The sequence below is a fragment of the Culex quinquefasciatus genome, chromosome 2 (assembly GCF_015732765.1).
Source record: "Culex quinquefasciatus strain JHB chromosome 2, VPISU_Cqui_1.0_pri_paternal, whole genome shotgun sequence".
Taxonomy (NCBI): Eukaryota; Metazoa; Arthropoda; class Insecta; order Diptera; family Culicidae; genus Culex; species Culex quinquefasciatus.
Window position 1 is genome coordinate 5,766,258 of NC_051862.1, and position 20,235 is coordinate 5,786,492.

The 20,235-nt window shown below is 34.8% G+C and overlaps 1 protein-coding gene and 1 long non-coding RNA gene across 2 annotated transcripts in view; one reads left to right on the forward strand and one right to left on the reverse strand.

The window, feature by feature from the left end:
• LOC6051685 overlaps positions 1-20,235 on the reverse strand; it is a 505,391-nt gene that overhangs the window by 374,335 nt on the left and 110,821 nt on the right. The window lies entirely within an intron of this gene.
• LOC119766541 lies at positions 15,997-16,418 on the forward strand. The gene is made up of 2 exons (XR_005276966.1): positions 15,997-16,115; positions 16,203-16,418. It is a non-coding gene; the product is annotated as an uncharacterized LOC119766541 (long non-coding RNA).

Consider the following 20,235-nt stretch of genomic DNA (forward strand, 5'->3'; position numbering starts at 1 on the left):
GTAAATTATGTTTGAAGATTTTGTCTCCGTTCCTTCCGAATTTTCTTAAAATAAGGCTGGAACAAATTTTATTTAAAGTTTTCGTCGAAGTCGACCCCAAAAATCAGGTGGCTAACAAAATATACTTTCAAAAAAAACTTCAAAATTTCAATGTAAATTTAAGTGCAATCCCCTGAAATCAATTTTAAATGCATTTTTTGTAATAAAGTGTTGATCGCAAACTACGTGCTTTTTATTCAAATTTTTATAAATTTTTTTATTTGTTTATGTTTAGCCGTAGCGAAACTGTAATAGAGATTCTCTTTAAAATAAGCATTTATTAATTTTTTTCATGTAAATTTTGATCTGGATGAAACTTTACGGTGCCTTCCGTGTTCTCATGCAAGCCATTCTTATAAATTGTTTTTCCATATTGATTTTCAAATAAAATTTTGTAGCTGTTCATACAAAAATGGAATATGAAAATTCAAAAATCAGTATCTTCTGAAAGAATTTTTTGATCATCAAATCCATCAAAATAAATTTATGGAAAATGGCTGGTTTTTTTAATCACATTGATTAACAAAAATACACTATTAATAGTTTTTTTTATGTTTTAGTGACATGCAATCCCTAAATTGACAAAAAATCTTTGACCTAGTTATGATTTGAAAAAAGTGAATTTCCAAAAAAGCGAAATAAGGACCATTTTGTTTGAATTCATTCTTCTAATGCAGGGGTGCCCAACCTTTTGGCGCTGCGGGCCAGATCTGATTTTTCTGAAGTAGTGACGGGCCGGAACTAATATTTGATAAAAATTGAAATAGTAAAGTTAACTAAATTTGTTTGTATGATTGTGTTTTTTAAACTGAATTAAAAATAACTTATGTTGTAAATAAGATACATATATCATGATTTTAAGAATGAAAACAAAGATTATTTTCAAAAATGTGTTCATTTTACTTATTTTAATTTTTATTTGTTTAAAATTGTATAGTTATTGTTTTTGATGATTACAATTAAATACCTTGATATATATTTTTTTAATATTCAAATTTCAATAGTCGTTGCAATTTTTTAAGTTTAATTTCCTCAACATTACAATATAAAAAACAAAGAGACAAGATAAAATTTATTCAACCGCAATTTGGATTCAAATATCCTTTACAAAAAAAAACTTTTTGCGTTGTTCTGCACTTTTATTCAAATATTTTAAAATGATTTTGAAATTTTAAAAATATATATCGTTATTCTTCGAAATTTAAAGTTTATGAAAATTATTTTTTTTTTGCTTCTTAATTTTTTAAATATTTTCAAAATATTTGCAGCGATCTAATTTCAGTATGAATAATTTGCTTTTTAAAGTTAAAATAAAAAACTATAAAACCCGCCGGCCGGACGTTGGGCAGGCCTGTTCTAATGTTATATCAAATTGGCAATCTTCAAGAACACAAGAAAAATTTTGATAAGTGTTTTAAAATTATGTTATAGAAAACAAAATCGTAAAAAAACTTCAATTGTTCAATCAAATTAGACGTGCAACCAACTGAAACTCATTTAAAAGCAGTTTCCTGTGTTATCAGTTGGATTGACAAATTTTTGAAATATTTTGAAATTTTCGAAATTTTTATTTTCTGGCAAAAAGTTTTTTTTTGCAAAAAATAAGGTTTTTACGTCATAGCTTAATATTTTTAATATTAATTAAACAACAACTGTGCAGCATCTAAAATTAAGTCCGTCCCATTTGTAATTCCGTCAATTTTGAGTTAATGATGCGGTTGGGTTCAAAATCATGTGAACTATCAGGAAAGTCAATAAAATTTTGTAGTTTATTCCAGAAAACGGTGGCAAATTTCACTTTTTCGTGAAATCCTAACGCGTAGCCTTATGGGCGGGACAAATTTGCTTTGCGTTTTTCTCGGCTTGCTGTTTTTACATATGGGCCGGACTAGATAAGAGCGGCAGTATACAAATAAAGTATTTAAAAAAAACTTTTTGCATTAAAATGTTAAATCTTTGGCAAACAATTTGAAATTATTTTTTTGCCCTCAGCCAAAGGAAAGGGATATAAACTTTGAAAAAAGATTTACGGTAGCTTTAATTGAAAAAAAAAACTTATTATCGATTTCAAAAAAAATTATTTGAAATAAACACGTTTTCAATGCAATTTTTTTTCTATCGTTCTTTGATTAATTATATTGTAATTACTTTCATTATTTTTAGGACTGCATGTTTCTCCTTATCTCAACAACTGATTGAACAAACTTTGAAAACTTTTGGAAACGATATTTTATAAAACTGCAAACCAAATAGATAAAGAAAAAAAGAATTGAAACATGCTCTGGATTTAAGATTATTTACAGTATGTAAAAAAAGTATTTACACCCCTTAGGCACTATGCACATTTTGTGATGAAACATGTAAAAAAATTAAAGTTTGACAGGAACCTAGTACTACGTTTTGTTCAGAAACTCATGCCAAACATTTTGCTACAAAAAGCTCATGAAAAGATGATTTCTATAAAAAGTTATATAACAAATACTATTACGAAAATAAAAAAGGTGCAAAAAAAGTTTGTACACCTTTCGAAAAATTAACATAAATAATGTTATTTGTTGACAAATCACCATAAATCCAGTCTACGAACTCCAAATAGGCATCCTTGACTGATTAAAAAAATAATTTGGATTGAATATAAAGTTTACTAACTACTTAGTATAAACGTTTATATAACTCTGAAAATTCTATATAAAACTTATCTAAACTTAATTTTGCAAACTTTTAATTCAACTAAATGTCAATATATTACCATAGAATTGCTAAATAAACATTTTGGTGTGGGTATAACACCGTTTTGGGGGTATTTGTATCGATAGAATAGATTTTTCGTTGGAATTTCGTACCAACCCGGAATTACGTCGTCGGAAAATCCTCCGGCATCTGAACCGGTCCTCAATTCACAGGTCAACCTATGTGGCATCAGAAAGGGCATAAAATTTCCGATCTTTTGATACCCATACATCCAGGTTTTCTATAAAACCCACGTTTTTAAATACCTAAGCAAAAACGTTGTTATGGTTTCGTTTGAGCACAGGGTTGCCACAAATACAGATTTATCTGTATTTTACAGATTTTTGAGGTGATGAGGTCATACAGAATCTGTATATAAAGAAATACAGATTTTAAGAAAAACATACAGATATACAGATTTTCCCTATTTTTTATTAAAATCAAATAATTTTAATTCTTTAAATATTTTTTTTTCAATTGCTCGATGAGCCCAAACATTAAATTTTAGATTGTAGAGCATTTTTATGCATTAAAAAACAATTTAGAATATTTTGTTTTTTGAAAAATTGTTTAAAAATGTCAATACAGATTCCAAATACAGATTTTCGTCCCCCTGATACAGATATACAGATTTTTGACCCTCAAAAATACAGAATCAAATGTGGCAACCCTGTTTGAGCAACCTGCCAAGAATGTATGGAATTCCGTAATTTTTGTTCTCGTGGATCAAACTTACTTTTTGCCCAGGTATTTAAAAACGTAGGTTTTAAAGAAAACCTAGATGTATGGGTATCAAAAGATCGGAAATTTTATTCCCTTTCCGATTCCACATAGGTTGACTTGTGAATCGTGTACCGGTTCGGATGCCGGCGGATTTTCCTACGACGTTATTCCGGGTTGGTACAAAATTCCAACGAAAAATCTATTCTATCGATACAAATACCCCCAAAACGGTGTTATACCCACTCCAAAATGTTAATTTAGCAATTCTATGGTAATATATTGACATTTCATTGAATTAAAAGTTTGCGATATTAAGTTTAGATAAGTTTTATATAGAATTTCCAGAGTTATATAAACTTTTATGCTAAGTAGTTAGTAAACTTTATATTCAATCCAAATTATTTTTTTAATCAGTCAAGGATGCCTATTTAAAGTTGGGAGACTGGATTTATGGTGATTTGTCAACAAATAACATTATTTATGTTAATTTTTCGAAAGGTGTACAAACTTTTTTTGCACCTTTTTTATTTTCGTAATAGTATTTGTTGTATAACTTTTTATAGAAATCATCTTTTCATGAGCTTTTTGTAGCAAAATGTTTGGCATGAGTTTCTGAACAAAACGTAGTACTAGGTTCCTGTCAAACTTTAAATTTTTTACACGTTTCATCACAAAATGTGCGTAGTGCCCAAGGGGTGTAAATACTTTTTTTACATACTGTATATTTCAACTAGTATCAGAAGTTGTCAAAAAATGAAATTAGAAAACTCATAAATCGATTGTTTATGCTTTTTACTTATAAATAATTATGTTCCAAAAACATTTTAAAACTAACTTTAAAATGGGATGCAAAATCTTACAAAAAGATCTTAAGTATCTCTTTGGATATTTTTTTTAATATTATAAAAAGAACATTGAACAAATTGTCAACAAAAAAAATTGAACCTGTTCGAAATTTCCACACAAAGGTAAAAATCATGGGATTGTTTTAAATCAAATAAATGACCCAATCCACATTTTAGTAAAATTAATTCATACAACTCCTTGAACTAGTCTGCTCAACCCCACTAAGCCCAAAACGAACCTTGATACCAAACTTTACCTCTCCAAAACCCCATCCACTTGGGGAAATGGAGAAAAAAAAAAGCTTTTCCAAATCGCACCGTGAGTAAAATGCAGATTTTTTTCCCCAATCCTCTCCTTCACAGAGTCGAGTGAGATGGAAAGCTGCTGCCGGCTGTTTGTTTGAACGATGGCCAATAGATTGCTTGCGTGTGTGTGCAACGTGCACTGGATGTGTGAAATATGACTTTTCCCCTCTCGACCTCCTCCAAATTATTGAGGGAAAACTGATGCAGGGTTGGAAAAGCCTCAAAACTATTTTGGTGAAAAAAAAAAAACTAATCCTTTTTGGGGTATTTTCCGAAGTTGTTTTCGTGAAAACAGCATTCGACAAATTTTTGAATAATTCCCCCAAGTGTGTCACATGTTATTCGTAAATTGTCTGGCCAACCCTTCAAAAAAGGATTATTTCCGTTTTTTGTTCGAATTGCGAAGCTTTTCCAACCCTGACAACCCCAGCTTTTGCCCGGAGGTTCTAGGTTAGTAATAGTCCTAATGGTGTAATATTTGGCGAATTTTTCAACAAATCGTTTCTTTTTCGCCCTGGTTGAAGGGGCACAGATTAATAAATGCCATTCATTTTTCGACGGAACGTGCCATGGGTTGATTTTTTTTTCTGCGAAAGAATATGCGAGTAATTTGTTTGGAGTGATTTTTTTTTCTGTTCGAGGGAACGGTAACAGCTACGTCGTTGTTGATTGATGGAGAATTTTAGAAACGAAGTTGATTGACGACTGATGTTGGCAAAAATATGGAAAGCATTGTTCGACGGAAGTAGGGAAATGAATCTTCCGGCTTAGAGGATAGAATCCACTTGTTTGGAGGAAATATTTCAGTGATTTTAATATTTCATGTAGCTGATGGAGATGAGTTTTGTGACGTTGATTGTTACCTGCCATGAATCCTTCCTTGGTCCGTTTATGTTAACAAATATAAGTTGGTAGAAAATTATAGGAAACTGCTCGTAAAAAATCGTATTACCGTAAACTGGGGTGACTTTGATAGCCCGGGGTGACTTTGATAGGTTTTTCAAATGCCCGTCAAATTAATATTTAAACATTCTTGAGAATTTTGAGTATGTAAGCATTAAGGGAAAGCTTATTATCGAACATATATGCAAAAATGTGACTGTTAGGGTGGATTTTCATGGATTTTTCGATGACCGACATCGAAAGCGGCTTTCGATGCTCGTGCTCATATTTTGCCGAAAACTCATTTTTATCAATCAGGTTAAATCGCAAAATGGTTTGGATTGATTTTTTATGGTAGTATAAGCACAAACAAATACATACCCATCGCCGGAAAGTTGCGAAAATGCGATTTTCCGACTTTTCATTTTCGATGCACGAGCATCTTCAGACGACCGACATCGAAAGCATACTCACGACCATGCTTTGCTAAAATGTCCGTGCATTGAAACTCGATGCTCGTCCAGTGCCTTTTTGCTACCTCAGCGGCACCCTAGACACCAACCTAAATAACGCTTTGAAACGCTTGGTACGGGATGGGAATGAAACTTGACGAAACAAATTCTATTTGTCAAACCAGACCTTGTCAAAAATCAAAACAGCTGATTTTGCATGGTGAAATGGAGTTGATCTTCTGGACATTGTTTTGCAGGCGGAATCCGCCACCGGTGGACGGATTGATGCCTAGGTTAGCAAGAGGAACTGATCCACCGGTGGCCGGATAACTGGACATTGTTTTGCAGGAGGATTCCGTCCAACGTTGGACGGATTGCCAAGTTGACAAGACTTGTCCACCGGTGGATGGATTTCGGAGCATTGTTTTGCAGGAGGAATCGGTCCACCGGTGGCCGGATTTCAGGGCATTGTTTTGCAGGAGAAATCCGTCCACCGGTGGACCAAGTTGACAAGAAGAACTTGTCCACCAGTAGATGGATTTCGGAGCATTGTTTTGCAGGAGGAATAGGTCCACCGGTGGCCGGACTTCTGGACATTGTTTTGCAGGTGGAATCGGTCCACCGGTGGCCGGATTTCAGGGTTTTGTTTTGCAGGAGGACGGATTTCTGGGCATTGTTTTGCAGGAAGATTCCGTGCACCGATGGACGGATTGCCTGGCCAAGTTGACAAGAGGAAATGTTCCACTGGTGGATGGATTTCGGGGCTTTGTTTTGCAGGAGGAATCCGTCCACCGGTGGACGGATTTCTGGGCATTGTTTTGCAGGAGGATTCCATGCACCGTTGGACGGATTGCTTGCCTAGATTTTGATTAAATTTCTTAAATTCCAAAATTTCTAAAATTCCAAAAAAAAAATAAAATTTTCTTAAGCTTATAAATTTACTAAGTTTTTTAAAAAATCAATGTTTTCTAAAATTTCAAAGTTTTCTAAAATTTTATAATTTCTAAAATACAAAAAATATACTAAATGTCTTCACTTTCTTTAATTTCTTAAATTCCTTTAATTTCTTTATATTTATAATTTCCTGAATATCTTAAATTTCTTAAATTTCTTAAATTTCTTAAATTTCTTAAATTTTTTAAATTTCTTAAATTTCTTAAATTTCTAAAATTTCTAAAATTTCTAAAATTTCTAAAATTTCTTAAATTTCTTAAATTTCTTAAATTTCTTAAATTTCTAAAATTTCTAAAATTTCTTAAATTTCTTAAATTTCTTAAATTTCTTAAATTTCTTTCTTAAATTTCTTAAATTTCTTAAATTTCTTAAATATCTTAAACTTCTTTATTTTCTAAAATTTCTAAAATTTCTAAAATTTCTTAAATTTCTTAAATTTCTTAAATTTCTTAAATTTCTTAAATTTCTTAAATTTCTTAAATTTCTTAAATTTCTTAAATTTCTTAAATTTCTTAAATTTCTTAAATTTTTTAAATTTCTTAAATTTCTTAAATTTCTTAAATTTCTTAAATTTCTTAAATTTCTTAAATTTCTTAAATTTCTTAAATTTTTTAAATTCCTCAATTTCTTAAATTTCTTAAATTTCGTAAATTTCTTAAATTTCTTAAATTTCTTAAATTTCTTTAGTTTTTTAAATTTCTAAAATTTCTGAAATTTCTTAAATTTCTTAAATTTTTTGAATTTCTTTAATTTCTTAAATTTCTTAAACTTCTTAAATTTCTAAAATTTCTAAAATTTCTAAAATTTCTTAAATATCTTAAATTTCTAAATTTCTTAAATTTCTTAAATTTCTTAAATTTCTTAAATTTCTTAAATTTCTTAAATTTTTTAAATTTCTTAAATTTCTTAAATTTCTTAAATTTCTTAAATTTCTTTAATTTCTTAAATTTCTTAAATTTCTTAAATTTCTTAAATTTCTAAAAAATTTAAAATTTCTAAAATTTCTAAAAAATTTAAAATTTCTAAAATTTCTAAAAAATTTAATATTTCTAAAATTGCTAAAATTTTTAGAATTTCTAAAATTTCTTAAATGTTTAAAATTTCTAAAATTTCTAAAATTTTTATAATTTCTATATTATTTCTATAATTTCTTTATTTTTTTAAAATTTCTAAAATTTCTTTTATTCCTTTAATTCCTTATTTTTTTTAATTTCTTTAATTATTTAAATTTCCTCAATTTCCTAAATTTCTTAAATTTCTCATATGTCTTAAATTATTTACTTTTTTAAATTTCTTAAATTTTTTAAATTACTTAATTTTTTGAAAATTCCCAAAATTTTTCAAATTTTTTGTCCACTCTATTATCTCTCATCTTTTTTGCATGATTTTTCGCAACGAACATGAGGCAAAAGGTTTTATTTAATTAAATTATGCGTTAGTCTAATCATACGCCTTTTTGAAAAAGATTTATTGAACAACATCAGCTTATTTCAAAAGTTGTTCTGGAATTCCGTTCGCCACCAATTAGGTTTTACGCCGTGACGTCATTTGACAGCTCGTGTGCACTGTTTACATGGTCTTCGACGATTGTCGACGAATTTCCCCGAACAAAATCGACGACCGCATCGAACTGTGCTAAGTCCATGTAAACAGTGCACACTCCTTCTAACCTCCAAATCGAGTCGGCGTAAAACCTAATGCTGCTTTGTTTACGTTTGAATCTGTCATTTTCCATCCTTCGTTAACTTGCATGCAAGTGTTCCTTATTCCGGAAAGTCGATTTTGGGGTTGTGTCTAAGCTAAATGAAGTAACGCAAGCCACGAGCATCGAGTTGGTTCGATGCTCGTGCTCTCGATGTCGTTGCACAATCCATGAAAATCCAGCCTTACATTGGATGTATCAAAAATAGTGGCCAAATCAAATTTCTATCAATGTCACCCCGGGCTATCAAAGTCACCCCAGTTTACGGTACTCAAAACATATTATCAGGATTTCCAACAAGTCACTTCAAGTGTCATTTCACATTTTTTCCAGTTCACTGTCATATCCCGGCTAATGGCCAAATCATGTTCTCCTTTTACGCTCTCTCTTATCAAAACGTTGCCATTTTCCCCCACCTTCTTTATGCTCCAAATGTGCATTTTTGGTGTTATCCTATCCGTTTTGGCAGCTTCAGTTAAATTTTAAACCACCCTCAATTCTCCCCCAACCCCTCCCCTTCTCCTCTTCAGTTCAGTAGCTTGAAGCACTTTCCTAGTCTATTTTCCCCACGCCAGAATGAGATCATGTTCACAATTTAACTTTATGCTTGTCTGGTCAGTTTTTCATGCAGGGAAAGCTTTTTTTTAAACTCCAATCTACTTCACTTTTCTCTCTCGCCACACATGCACTCACACACACAGAGATCGTAATGTGCGGTATTTCCGCTTCCACCAGTTTTCCCTCGCCTCAATCCCAAAAAAGCTTGGGTGACTTCTACCCCCCTTCTCAGACTCTTCTTGGTCCAGTTTAATATCGGTACTAAAACGAAAGAGAGGCGATGCAGCTAGCAAAGTTTAAACTATCTTTTTGGGTGGTTTGTTTTTTTTTTTTTGTTATTATCTCTCTCTCTATTTCTCGAGAAGCTACAGTTTTCCCATCGTTTGGTCAAATTTTAGAAATTGATACCACCACTGAATAGGAAGTGTGTGCTGTTGCGAAGTTTATCCCCGTTAGCAAATACATTGGACTATAGAGAAATATTCTAGCCATTTGCAATTTCATCCACAATTTGAAATTGTTCTGATTGGTCGGCTTTCTCAGTCGGTTAAAAATAATCAAGCGATGTTTATATTAAAACTGCCCGACGTTTCGACCGGTTTTGTCGGTCTTCTTCAGGGGAAACTGTAAATTTATTCACAAAATTGGCAAGGGGAACACAACGAAACATCATATGGGACTCACTTTTGTCTAGTCGCTATCGTACTGTTCGTTACTCTCCAACGGTAGGGTGTCTGGTTTGTAATAGTTAGATGGGGTTTTCCTAAGTAAGTGTAAAAACTATGTGTAGTTGTCCAAAAATATCGAAAAATCGACTTACTGCATAACCGAGAACAAATTCAAAATCTCGGTAACGACACTGTTCACTATCCCAACTTTGCAAGGGTTTAGCTTTCATACAATATGGTGTGGCGGTGGGTATCGCTTGGATGATCCCAACGGTGGGTTATTGTGTGTTAGTAGTTTGTGTGTGGTTGGAGATATCCGAGAGATGATTGTTTCTTCGTGTTACAGATGGTTTGATAGTGTGTAGAATCCCCGAGTATGTGTTACTTAGGCCATATACGTCAGTACGGCGGTTGACCGTCTTGTCCGTATTGGCGATGTGACACATTTCCAACACTGATAAAGCAGAGGGTTTAAATGTTTTATCAATGATCTTGACCTGGGTGAGATCAAAATCATGTTTGTAGTTGATTGTATGTTCAAGTAAAGCAGTAATTTCTCCCAGTCTGGCCAACTGCTCATCAGTGTTGGTGATCCCCCCTTCAACAAGTTTTTGGTATTTGTTGATATTTGCTCGATGTCCAGAAAGTCTGGTTTTGAGCTGGTTTGTTGTCAAACCGATGTACGACATGTCACAGTTACCACACGGTATACTGTAGATGACATTGTACTGTTGGAGTGGATTCACGGGATCTTTGACGTTTTTTAGGATTTGCGGGGTGGTTTGGATGGATTTTTGGGCTATTTTAACGTTTGGGAAATCTCTTTTCAGGATACTGGTGAGGACAGGAGTGAGTGTTGGAATGTATGGTAGGGATCGGAAAACTGCGGCTTCTGGCCCACAAGCGAGACCTTCCGTTAAGACCTGTAGTGCCTAATGTCACAGCACCCACATACAAGCTTTCGAAGTTCCTGGCCAACACCCTGAAATCATCGCTGACCAGCAGGTACAACATTCAGGACAGCTTCAGGTTCGCAGAGGTGATCAATAACACAACTTTACCTCCGGACTATGTTCTTGTATCCCTCGATGTGGTGTCCCTCTTTACCAACGTGCCAAAACTACTCGTTGCCCACGACCTGATTATGTGCTGGCAAGACATCCGCAAGGTAACCAACATGGATCTCTCCACACTGCTAGAGATGGTTGAGTTCTGTCTGGACAACAGCTATTTCTGCTTCAGGGACAAGATCTACATACAGACTTTTGGAACGGCTATGGGAAGCCCCGTCTCACCCATTCTGGCCGACTACGTCATGGAGATCCTACTACTGAATGTCATCAACAAACTGGACTTCGAAATACCGCTTATTTGTAAATATGTAGACGATTTACTTCTAAGTCTACCCAAAGACAAAATCCAACAAACTCTTGCGACATTCAACGCCTACAACCCCCATCTGCAGTTCACCATGGAAGAGGAGGTGGACAACAAAATCCCATATTTGGACACCCTGGTGATACGAAATCCGGACCAGACACTGGCCACCCAGTGGTACGCGAAACCCATCGCGTCTGGAAGATTGTTGAACTTCCATTCATTCCACCCACTCAGCATGAAGGTAAACCTAGCGTACAACTACATCAAACGAGTAAAAACATTGACCACAAACCAAACACCGCAAGAGCTGAAGCAGATCATCTTTAAAACCTGCGGCTGAACGACAACAGGTTGGTCAACCAGGTACAAAACTCAACTGAGCCACCAAACAACAGCACAGCAGCCGTCTTCAACAACACCCAGGTACAGCTACAGCAAGGTACACAATCTGCAACAACACCAAACTCGAACACCACCAATCAGCCAGAAGCCGCAGTTTTCCGATCCCTACCATACATTCCAACACTCACTCCTGTCCTCACCAGTATCCTGAAAAGAGATTTCCCAAACGTTAAAATAGCCCAAAAATCCATCCAAACCACCTCGCAAATCCTAAAAAACGTCAAAGATCCCGTGAATCCACTCCAACAGTACAATGTCATCTACAGTATACCGTGTGGTAACTGTGACATGTCGTACATCGGTTTGACAACAAACCAGCTCAAAACCAGACTTTCTGGACATCGAGCAAATATCAACAAATACCATTGCACAAAATGAGCCGACGCAACAAAGACATCAAGTACCGTGACCAGCTCTACCTGCTGCATTTGGCTAAGGGATCGACTACGCTTCCTGAGCTGAAGGCAATTCGAGCGGTTTTCAACATTATCGTGTCGTGGGAGCGATACCGACCAGTGCATCGTGACGTCACACAATGCTTCAACTGCCTGGGTTTCGGGCACGGAGGTAAGAACTGCCACCTGAAGCGTCGTTGCGCCAAATGTGGTACCGATGCGCACATCACATCCCAGTGCATCCAAGATTCGCTGGTGAAGTGCCTCAACTGCAACGGTGAGCACTCGTCAACCGACCGAAAGTGCCCCAAGAGAGCTGAGTTCGTGAAAATTCGGCAGCAAGCATCGACGAAGAATCAGCCTCAGCGTCGTAGAACTCCTCCAGCCCTGGTGGAGCAAAATTTTCCACCTCTTCAACCGCGACGCCAGGTCCCGAACTTGGCACCGTTGCCGTTGGATCCCAGGAAGAGAGCTGAGATGAATCATCCACGGCCGGGTTCCAGCCAGGAGCCGAGAACGCCACCACCGGGCTTCAGCCAGGAGCCAAGACCAACCCAAGAACCAGCAGTTGAGGAAAATGGTAATGATCTTTACACCTCAACCGAACTCCTCAATATTTTCAAACAGATGTCCGCTGCACTGCGTGGATGCAAAACCAAGACCCAGCAGATTGAAGTGCTGACCTCGTTCGTCATCCAGTATGGATCGTAGGTCCCTCAAGCTGCTGAATTGGAACGCTTGCTCCATTAGGAGGAAGAACTTAGAGCTGGTGGATTTTCTTCGCGAGAAGGAGATCGACGTAGCTGCCATCACGGAAACTCATCTGAAGCCCGGTGAAAAAGTTTATCTGCAAAACTACAAGATCGCGACGCAGCTCGATAGGACCGCCTCTGGAGGAGGAGGTGTGCTTGTCGCTGTTCATCGTGATCTCAAGCCACGCCGGCTGCCACACTTTAAGCTGGACATCATCGAGGCCGTTGGAGTGGAAATTCCCACTTCGGTTGGCCCAGTACTCTTCATTGCTGCATACTGCCCACGTCAGGTGAATTCCAGAGATGGTTCAGCAGCAAAACTGAAGGGCGATATCCAGAAGCTGACACGGCGGAGCGCAAAGTACATCATCGCTGGTGACCTCAACGCGAAGCATGAAGTTTGGGGCAACAGCAGGAGGAATCGGAACGGAGTGATTCTGCACAACGATCTGCAAAACGGATACTACAACGTTGTGAGTCCGGATCGTCCAACGAGGGTGGCTCGGTCTGGGAATCACTCAATCATCGACTTCTTCATTACCAATATGGCTGAGAACGTGGCTCATCCTGAGGTGTTTGAAGAGTTGAGTTCTGATCACTATCCGGTGGTTGTGGAGGTTGGAGCTTCCGTTACTCCGCAGCGGCAACCAACCCGGAAAGATTACCACAACGTTGACTGGCAGCAGTTTCAGCAAGTGGTCGACAGCAACATCGACTATGATCAACAGCCGGAAACTTCTGCTGATATTGATCGTTCGCTGGAGGTGATCCAGCAGGCTATCAACCAAGCAGAGGCTGCCAACGTTCGGGAGGTTCCTGTTAATTTTAAGGTAACTGATATTGACGTAGATACTAAACACTTGATTAGACTTAGAAATGTTTATAGGAGACAATATCAACGGACTGGGGACTATGACAAAAAGATTTCAGTTAACAATTTGAACAAAATCATACAAGACCGACTTGACAATATCAGAAATCAAGAATTTTCAAAACATGTAAGCCAGCTTGGGAATTATTCAAAACCATTTTGGAAACTTTCAAAAGTTCTTAAAAACAAACCAAAGCCTATTCCTCCTCTTATTGTTGAGGATTCTCCTTTGATTACATCCGAGGAAAAGGCAAATGCACTTGGGCTTCATTTTGTTAGTTCTCATAATCTTGGCGCTTCCATGACCAGCCGTAAAGAAACATCAGTTGCCAATAGTATTTCAACAATCAATGACTCTACCTTTGAATTTCCTGCAGATTCCCATGTTTCTGGTGAGGAAGTCAAAGTTGCAGTAAAACAAATGAAAAATATGAAAGCTCCTGGCTTTGATAACATTTTTAATCTGGTGTTGAAAAACAGAGTGATCAGTTCTTTCAACATCTAGCCAATATTTTCAATAAATGTTTGCAACTTGGTTACTTCCCCACCAATTGGAAACTGGGCAAAGTCATACCAATTTTGAAGCCTCAAAAGATCCAACATCGCCAACAAGTTATCGTCCCATTAGTCTTTTGAGTAGTCTGTCCAAACTCTTTGAGAAGGTCATCTATTCAAGGCTTTTGGATTTTACCAACGATAATAATATAATTTTGAATGAACAGTTTGGCTTCCGAAAGGGACATAATACTGCTCATCAGCTTACGAGAGTAACTAAAATCATCAAGCAGAACAAGCTTGAGTCTAAATCAACTGCTATGGCTTTGTTGGATGTTGAGAAGGCTTTTGACAATGTTTGGCATGATGGTTTGATACATAAACTGTATTTATACGGTTTTCCAATGTATCTTATCAAAATTATCCAGCACTATCTTTCGGAGAGATCGTTCAGGGTTTTTCTGAATGGGATTGCTTCTGGATTATTCAACATTGATGCTGGGGTTCCCAAGGAAGTATTCTTGGCCCACTTCTGTACAATATTTTTACATCTGATTTGCCTACTCTTCCTGGTAATGGTGTGTTGTCACTTTTTGCTGATGACACTGCCGTTATTTATAAGGGTAAAATAACCAGATATTTAGTTGGCCGTCTTCAGAAGGGTCTTGACGTTCTTTCCGAATACTTTGGCGACTGGAAAATTCGCATAAACGCAGCCAAAACTCAAACCATCATTTTTCCACTTTCCAAATCGGCCAGATTTGTCCCAAAGGATGATGTTTTGATTAAAATGAATGATGTTTCGATACCCTGGTCAAAGGAAGTTGTCTATTTAGGTCTCATACTTGACTCGAAACTATTGTTTCGGCAGCATGTAGATAAAATATTGAACAAGTGCAGCATTCTCATCAGGTGTTTGTATCCTTTAATTAACAGAAAATCAAAGCTATCTTTGAAAAATAAGCTAGCAGTTTACAAACAAATAATTTACCCCGTTATTGAGTATGCAGTACCTGTTTGGGAGTGTTGCGCTAGAACTCATAAATTGAAGCTCCAGCGTGTCCAAAACAAGGTACTCAAAATGGTTTTGAATGTTCCTGGCTGGACAAGATCAAGTGAGGTTCATGAATTAGCAGAAGTCAAAATGTTGGATCAGAAGATTCAAGAAAAATGTTTGAAATTCAGGGAAAAATGTGCTATATCTGAATACCCCTTGATTCAAGGATTGGTTTAGTTTATGGTAAGATTAAGTTAGTTTTAGGTTAGGTTATGTTTTCTTAATTTTTTTTTTTGCTCATTGTACCTAGTGTTACAAAAATGATAAATCATATACTTTTAAAGTTAAGAAAATGAACAGTGTTTAAATCACGAAAAGCAAACTAAAGCTGAAGAGCCACAGCTGACCACTTATTATGTAAACCAAATGTAATTATTATAAGAAAGATTCAATAAAGTATATTTAATTCAAAAAAAAAAAAAAAAAAAAATTCAACAAATACCAAAAACTTGTTGAAGGGGGGATCACCAACACTGATGAGCAGTTGGCCAGACTGGGAGAAATTACTGCTTTACTTGAACATACAATCAACTACAAACATGATTTTGATCTCACCCAGGTCAAGATCATTGATAAAACATTTAAACCCTCTGCTTTATCAGTGTTGGAAATGTGTCACATCGCCAATACGGACAAGACGGCCAACCGCCGTACTGACGTATATGGCCTAAGTAACACATACTCGGGGATTCTACACACTATCAAACCATCTGTAACACGAAGAAACAATCATCTCTCGGATATCTCCAACCACACACAAACTACTAACACACAACAACCCACCGTTGGGATCATCCAAGCGATACCCACCGCCACACCATATTGTATGAAAGCTAAACCCTTGCAAAGTTGGGATAGTGAACAGTGTCGTTACCGAGATTTTGAATTTGTTCTCGGTTATGCAGTAAGTCGATTTTTCGATATTTTTGGACAACTACACATAGTTTTTACACTTACTTAGGAAAACCACCATCTAACTATTACAAACCAGACACCCTACCGTTGGAGAGTAACGAACAGTACGATAGCGACTAGACAAAAGTGAGTCCCATATGATGTTTCGTTGTGTTCCCCTTGCCAATTTTGTGAATAAATTTACAGTTTCCCCTGAAGAAGACCGACAAAACCGGTCGAAACGTCGGGCAGTTTTAATATAAACATCGCTTGATTATTTTTAACCGACTGAGAAAGCCGACCAATCAGAACAGAACATTCCAGTCAAAAAGCATCCATTATTTGAAATTGTGTTTTTTTTTTCTTCCAAGTTAATTTTAAGCTTAGGCTGGTACAAATTTTATTCGAAGTTATTGTCCCCTTCAAAGTTAGAAAATCAGTGAGCATAAAAAATATTTTTCAAAAAACAGCAAAATTTCAAAGGAAATTTAAGTAACATCAATTTAAAATGGATTCCTTTGCGTTAGAATCATTTTAGCATGTTTGGGTTGATATTAAAATCCTTTGAATTTATGAAAATTTTCCATCTTTAGTATCATTAAAAGGTTTTTTTTTATGAAATTGAAATTTCCGTCAAATCTAACTTTTTTATAAGACTGATGATTGCAAAACAACTGAACTAGTTTAATGGTATTCAAAACACTTTTTGCATTTAAATGTTGAGACTATGGCTTGTTATTTCATTTTTTAATATTTTGTTTGTTCCCACCCCCCCCGGCTCGACCCGGCCTGAGCAGAGGGATAAATGCTTTGAAAAATATTTGCATCGGCCTTATCAAACCATTGCAAATTTTATTTCAAGTTTTGTTACACTCGCTCCTTAAATTTCCCAAAGAATCATTGGGCAAATAATAGATAACAATTAAAGAGGTTTTTAGAGGTTCAATTAATAAAAAAAAAACATATTTGTTTTTCCTTTTGGGTGTTTTTGAATAACCAAAAATACCCAAAAACTAAATTATTGTTTCTTTGCCTTTTAAAAAACTGAGAACGACAACTGATTGTTAACTCTATGGAAAACGTTGTTCATCGTTTATTTTTGAACAAGGCACTTTTCATTTTTTTTACAAATTTTGAATTTTGGGACCATAGATAGGAAAAGAACATAAATCTTGAGGGAGAAAATAATTTAATAAATTCATTAAATTTTTGACAATTTCCTTTAGTAATGTATTAAGAATGATGTGATAGTTTTTCACCCAAAACCGTGTAAGATGAGTTTGAAACTATCAATTTAGTTTTTTGGCCTAGGATGAACAACTTTAAATATAATTTGGCCGGTACAAATTACAAAAAAAAAGATTTTCACTAACTTAACTTTCTTCTACTATTTGTAGGGTTATAGTGCATAATGAATGTTTTTTAAAGTTTAAAAAAATCTGGTTTCTAAAAAAATTATCATCAAATTTACAATCAATAATTCGATACTTTGATTTAGTACAACGTTTTTAAGTTGTCATCATTTTTAGGTATTTTTCTAAGAAAAAAAATGCTCTTTCATTTGTGTCCATCCCCGTCTAAATCTTTAAAAAATACTTTGAAATAACTGAGAAAATCCTCTGAAATTCTTTTTTTTTCATATTGTTAATCCAACCTTTGATAACAGATACATGACATTGAAAAAAATATAAAAATAAAACTTGGTTACCTGAGCAGACGGAAATACCGTGGGAATAACATTTTTTGATATTTGAAAATTCTAGGCTAGTAACATTTAATGTTATTTATAACAAAATTTGTTATGATTTTTTTGTTATTGGATGGTTATTGTAATAACAGACTAATAACATTTTAAGTTATTCTTCAAACAAATTTTTGTTATTATTTTTTGTTATTTTAACAACTAATCCGATCATCCCAATAACAGTCGGAGGTATTCTTCCATAACAAAAAATGTTATTTCAAAGTTGTTTTGGCTTTCAATTCATATTAGACCAATAACAAATTTTGTTATGATAACATGAAATGTTATTCAACTCTTATGCGAAAATGGTTTTTGCAAGAATATTCCATAACACTTTTTGTTATTTTAACGGTATTTGTTATTGAAATGGCATGAATTTTGTTATTACCGTCTGCCCGGATACCCAATTAGCCCTTATTTTCTATCGATGATAACTTGGAATTCATTTGATCCGATTTGGAATGGAATTTTTTTATCTCCTTAAAATCATATTCAGGAAATCAATATCAAGACTAAACATTTCTTAAAAGCATAATAAAACGTTTCAAGTTGTTTTGAAATGAGAGTCATGATTTTGAAATTCTAAAAATATTTTTTCAAATAGATGATATTTTGCAATAGAGAAATGTTCAACAAAAAAAAAATCTAAATAGTTGTTGTTGTATAAAGATGATTAATACGTAAATATTTTTTTTGATAATATTTTTTCAAAATATTCGTGACTATTGGAAATTTTCCTATCTTTGGCAGGTTAGGGACTCGGCCCTTATTTCTCCCAGTTTGTCAATTCACAGATTTAAAACAGATTGTTTTGAATTTTTTTTATAGAAACTTGCTTTCTCACTACTCATAATGCTTATTAGTGCTTTAGTGCTGGGATTCGAACATAAGGTGCCCGATAGAGTAGCATGCCGTTCAGCTTCTTATTTTCGAACAAAACCTTTATCAAACAATTTTCTCAAACAAACATTGGATCACTTAGACTGTCTCTTAATATTTTAAGTATTGAATATTTTTCATTTCAACAACTCAGCATTTTGATTTAATTTAATTTGTTGCGTTGAGCTCTACTAAATTTTTCAAAGCGAAAAATTCAAAATATTTAACAAGAGTTTTGCAAAACACAAAGTAGTATGCCGATTTATTCGTGTTTCGAAAATCTGCCTCATTAAACTTCTTGAAAAACTTTGTTCAGGTTTTATTTGATGAATTCAAGAAAAAAATGAATCAATAAATACTGCAGTTTAATGACACAAATTTAAAAAGTGATTTTCAACCAAAAAAAGGAATAAAAAATTTCATGTAATATAGGTAGAAATAAAAAAAATAAAACAAAATAAAATGGAGAGTAAAATCACAAAATAAAAATAAAATTAGGTTAGTGAAAAAGGTAGCTTATTAATACAGACCTGCTTTAATGAAGATTGAATTATATCCATTGTTAATTTTTGTTAGATCTTTAATTTCAAAAAAAGATAAATTATCATTGAAATTTTAAAGGCAATTGAAGAGTTTTTTATCGAATGTTCTTCTAAAATTTATAAACCATTTAAGTAAACTATTGTTTTTTCTTCTAAATATTTTTTTGATATTTTTGAAAAGGTTAGTTGATTGTCTTCGTATTTTAGCTAAAAAAAGTTATTCTTTGGAATACAGTTTGTTAAAAAGATGTTTTTTTTTTTATTTTTTCAGCCCTCCTTCAGGATCAAAAAACATAAACCTTGAAAAATATTTGCATCGGATTTAATAAGTTTTTTGAAAAGAAATTATGACCACCAATTTCCCGCGTCGAGTCAAAATAATCGCATTTCCCGGTTGTCCGGTTCGGTCTCTTGTTCGACGTTTCAGAATCTCAGGGATTGGCATGGTATTTTTTTGTTGGTGCTCCAAGGTGATGTATTAAGTCTTTAGGTTTTTACTACTTTCACAGAATTTCGGAGACGAGGGATCGCATAAAGGTGGAGAGGGGATAATATAATCGAACCCGCAAATTGCATCCGCTCCTAGCCATCTCTGAGTTTCTCAGGGTTCCAAGGGTGGTCGGTTGGGAAAGTCCGGGCAAGCTCACCCAAACTAATCGAGATTGGGTGGGAGGAGGAAAACAGAACAAGAACAAGAAAATGATGGAAGTGAAAGGTTGGCAGTGGCACTAAAAACAGCGTGCAACTCCGAGCTCGTCCATGGTTGAACCTGTTGGCAATAAAAGCTCCTTTATACTCGTTCGCGTTCAACCCTATGCTGAAAAATGATTATATTTGATAAGTTTGTTGGTACGAGTCAACCCCATACTTTGAAGGAAAACACCGTTCCCAACAGCAGTAAAATTTTATTTCGAAGGTGATTTCCGTTTTTCCGAACAACCCCGGACACAGATCTCAAAATACAT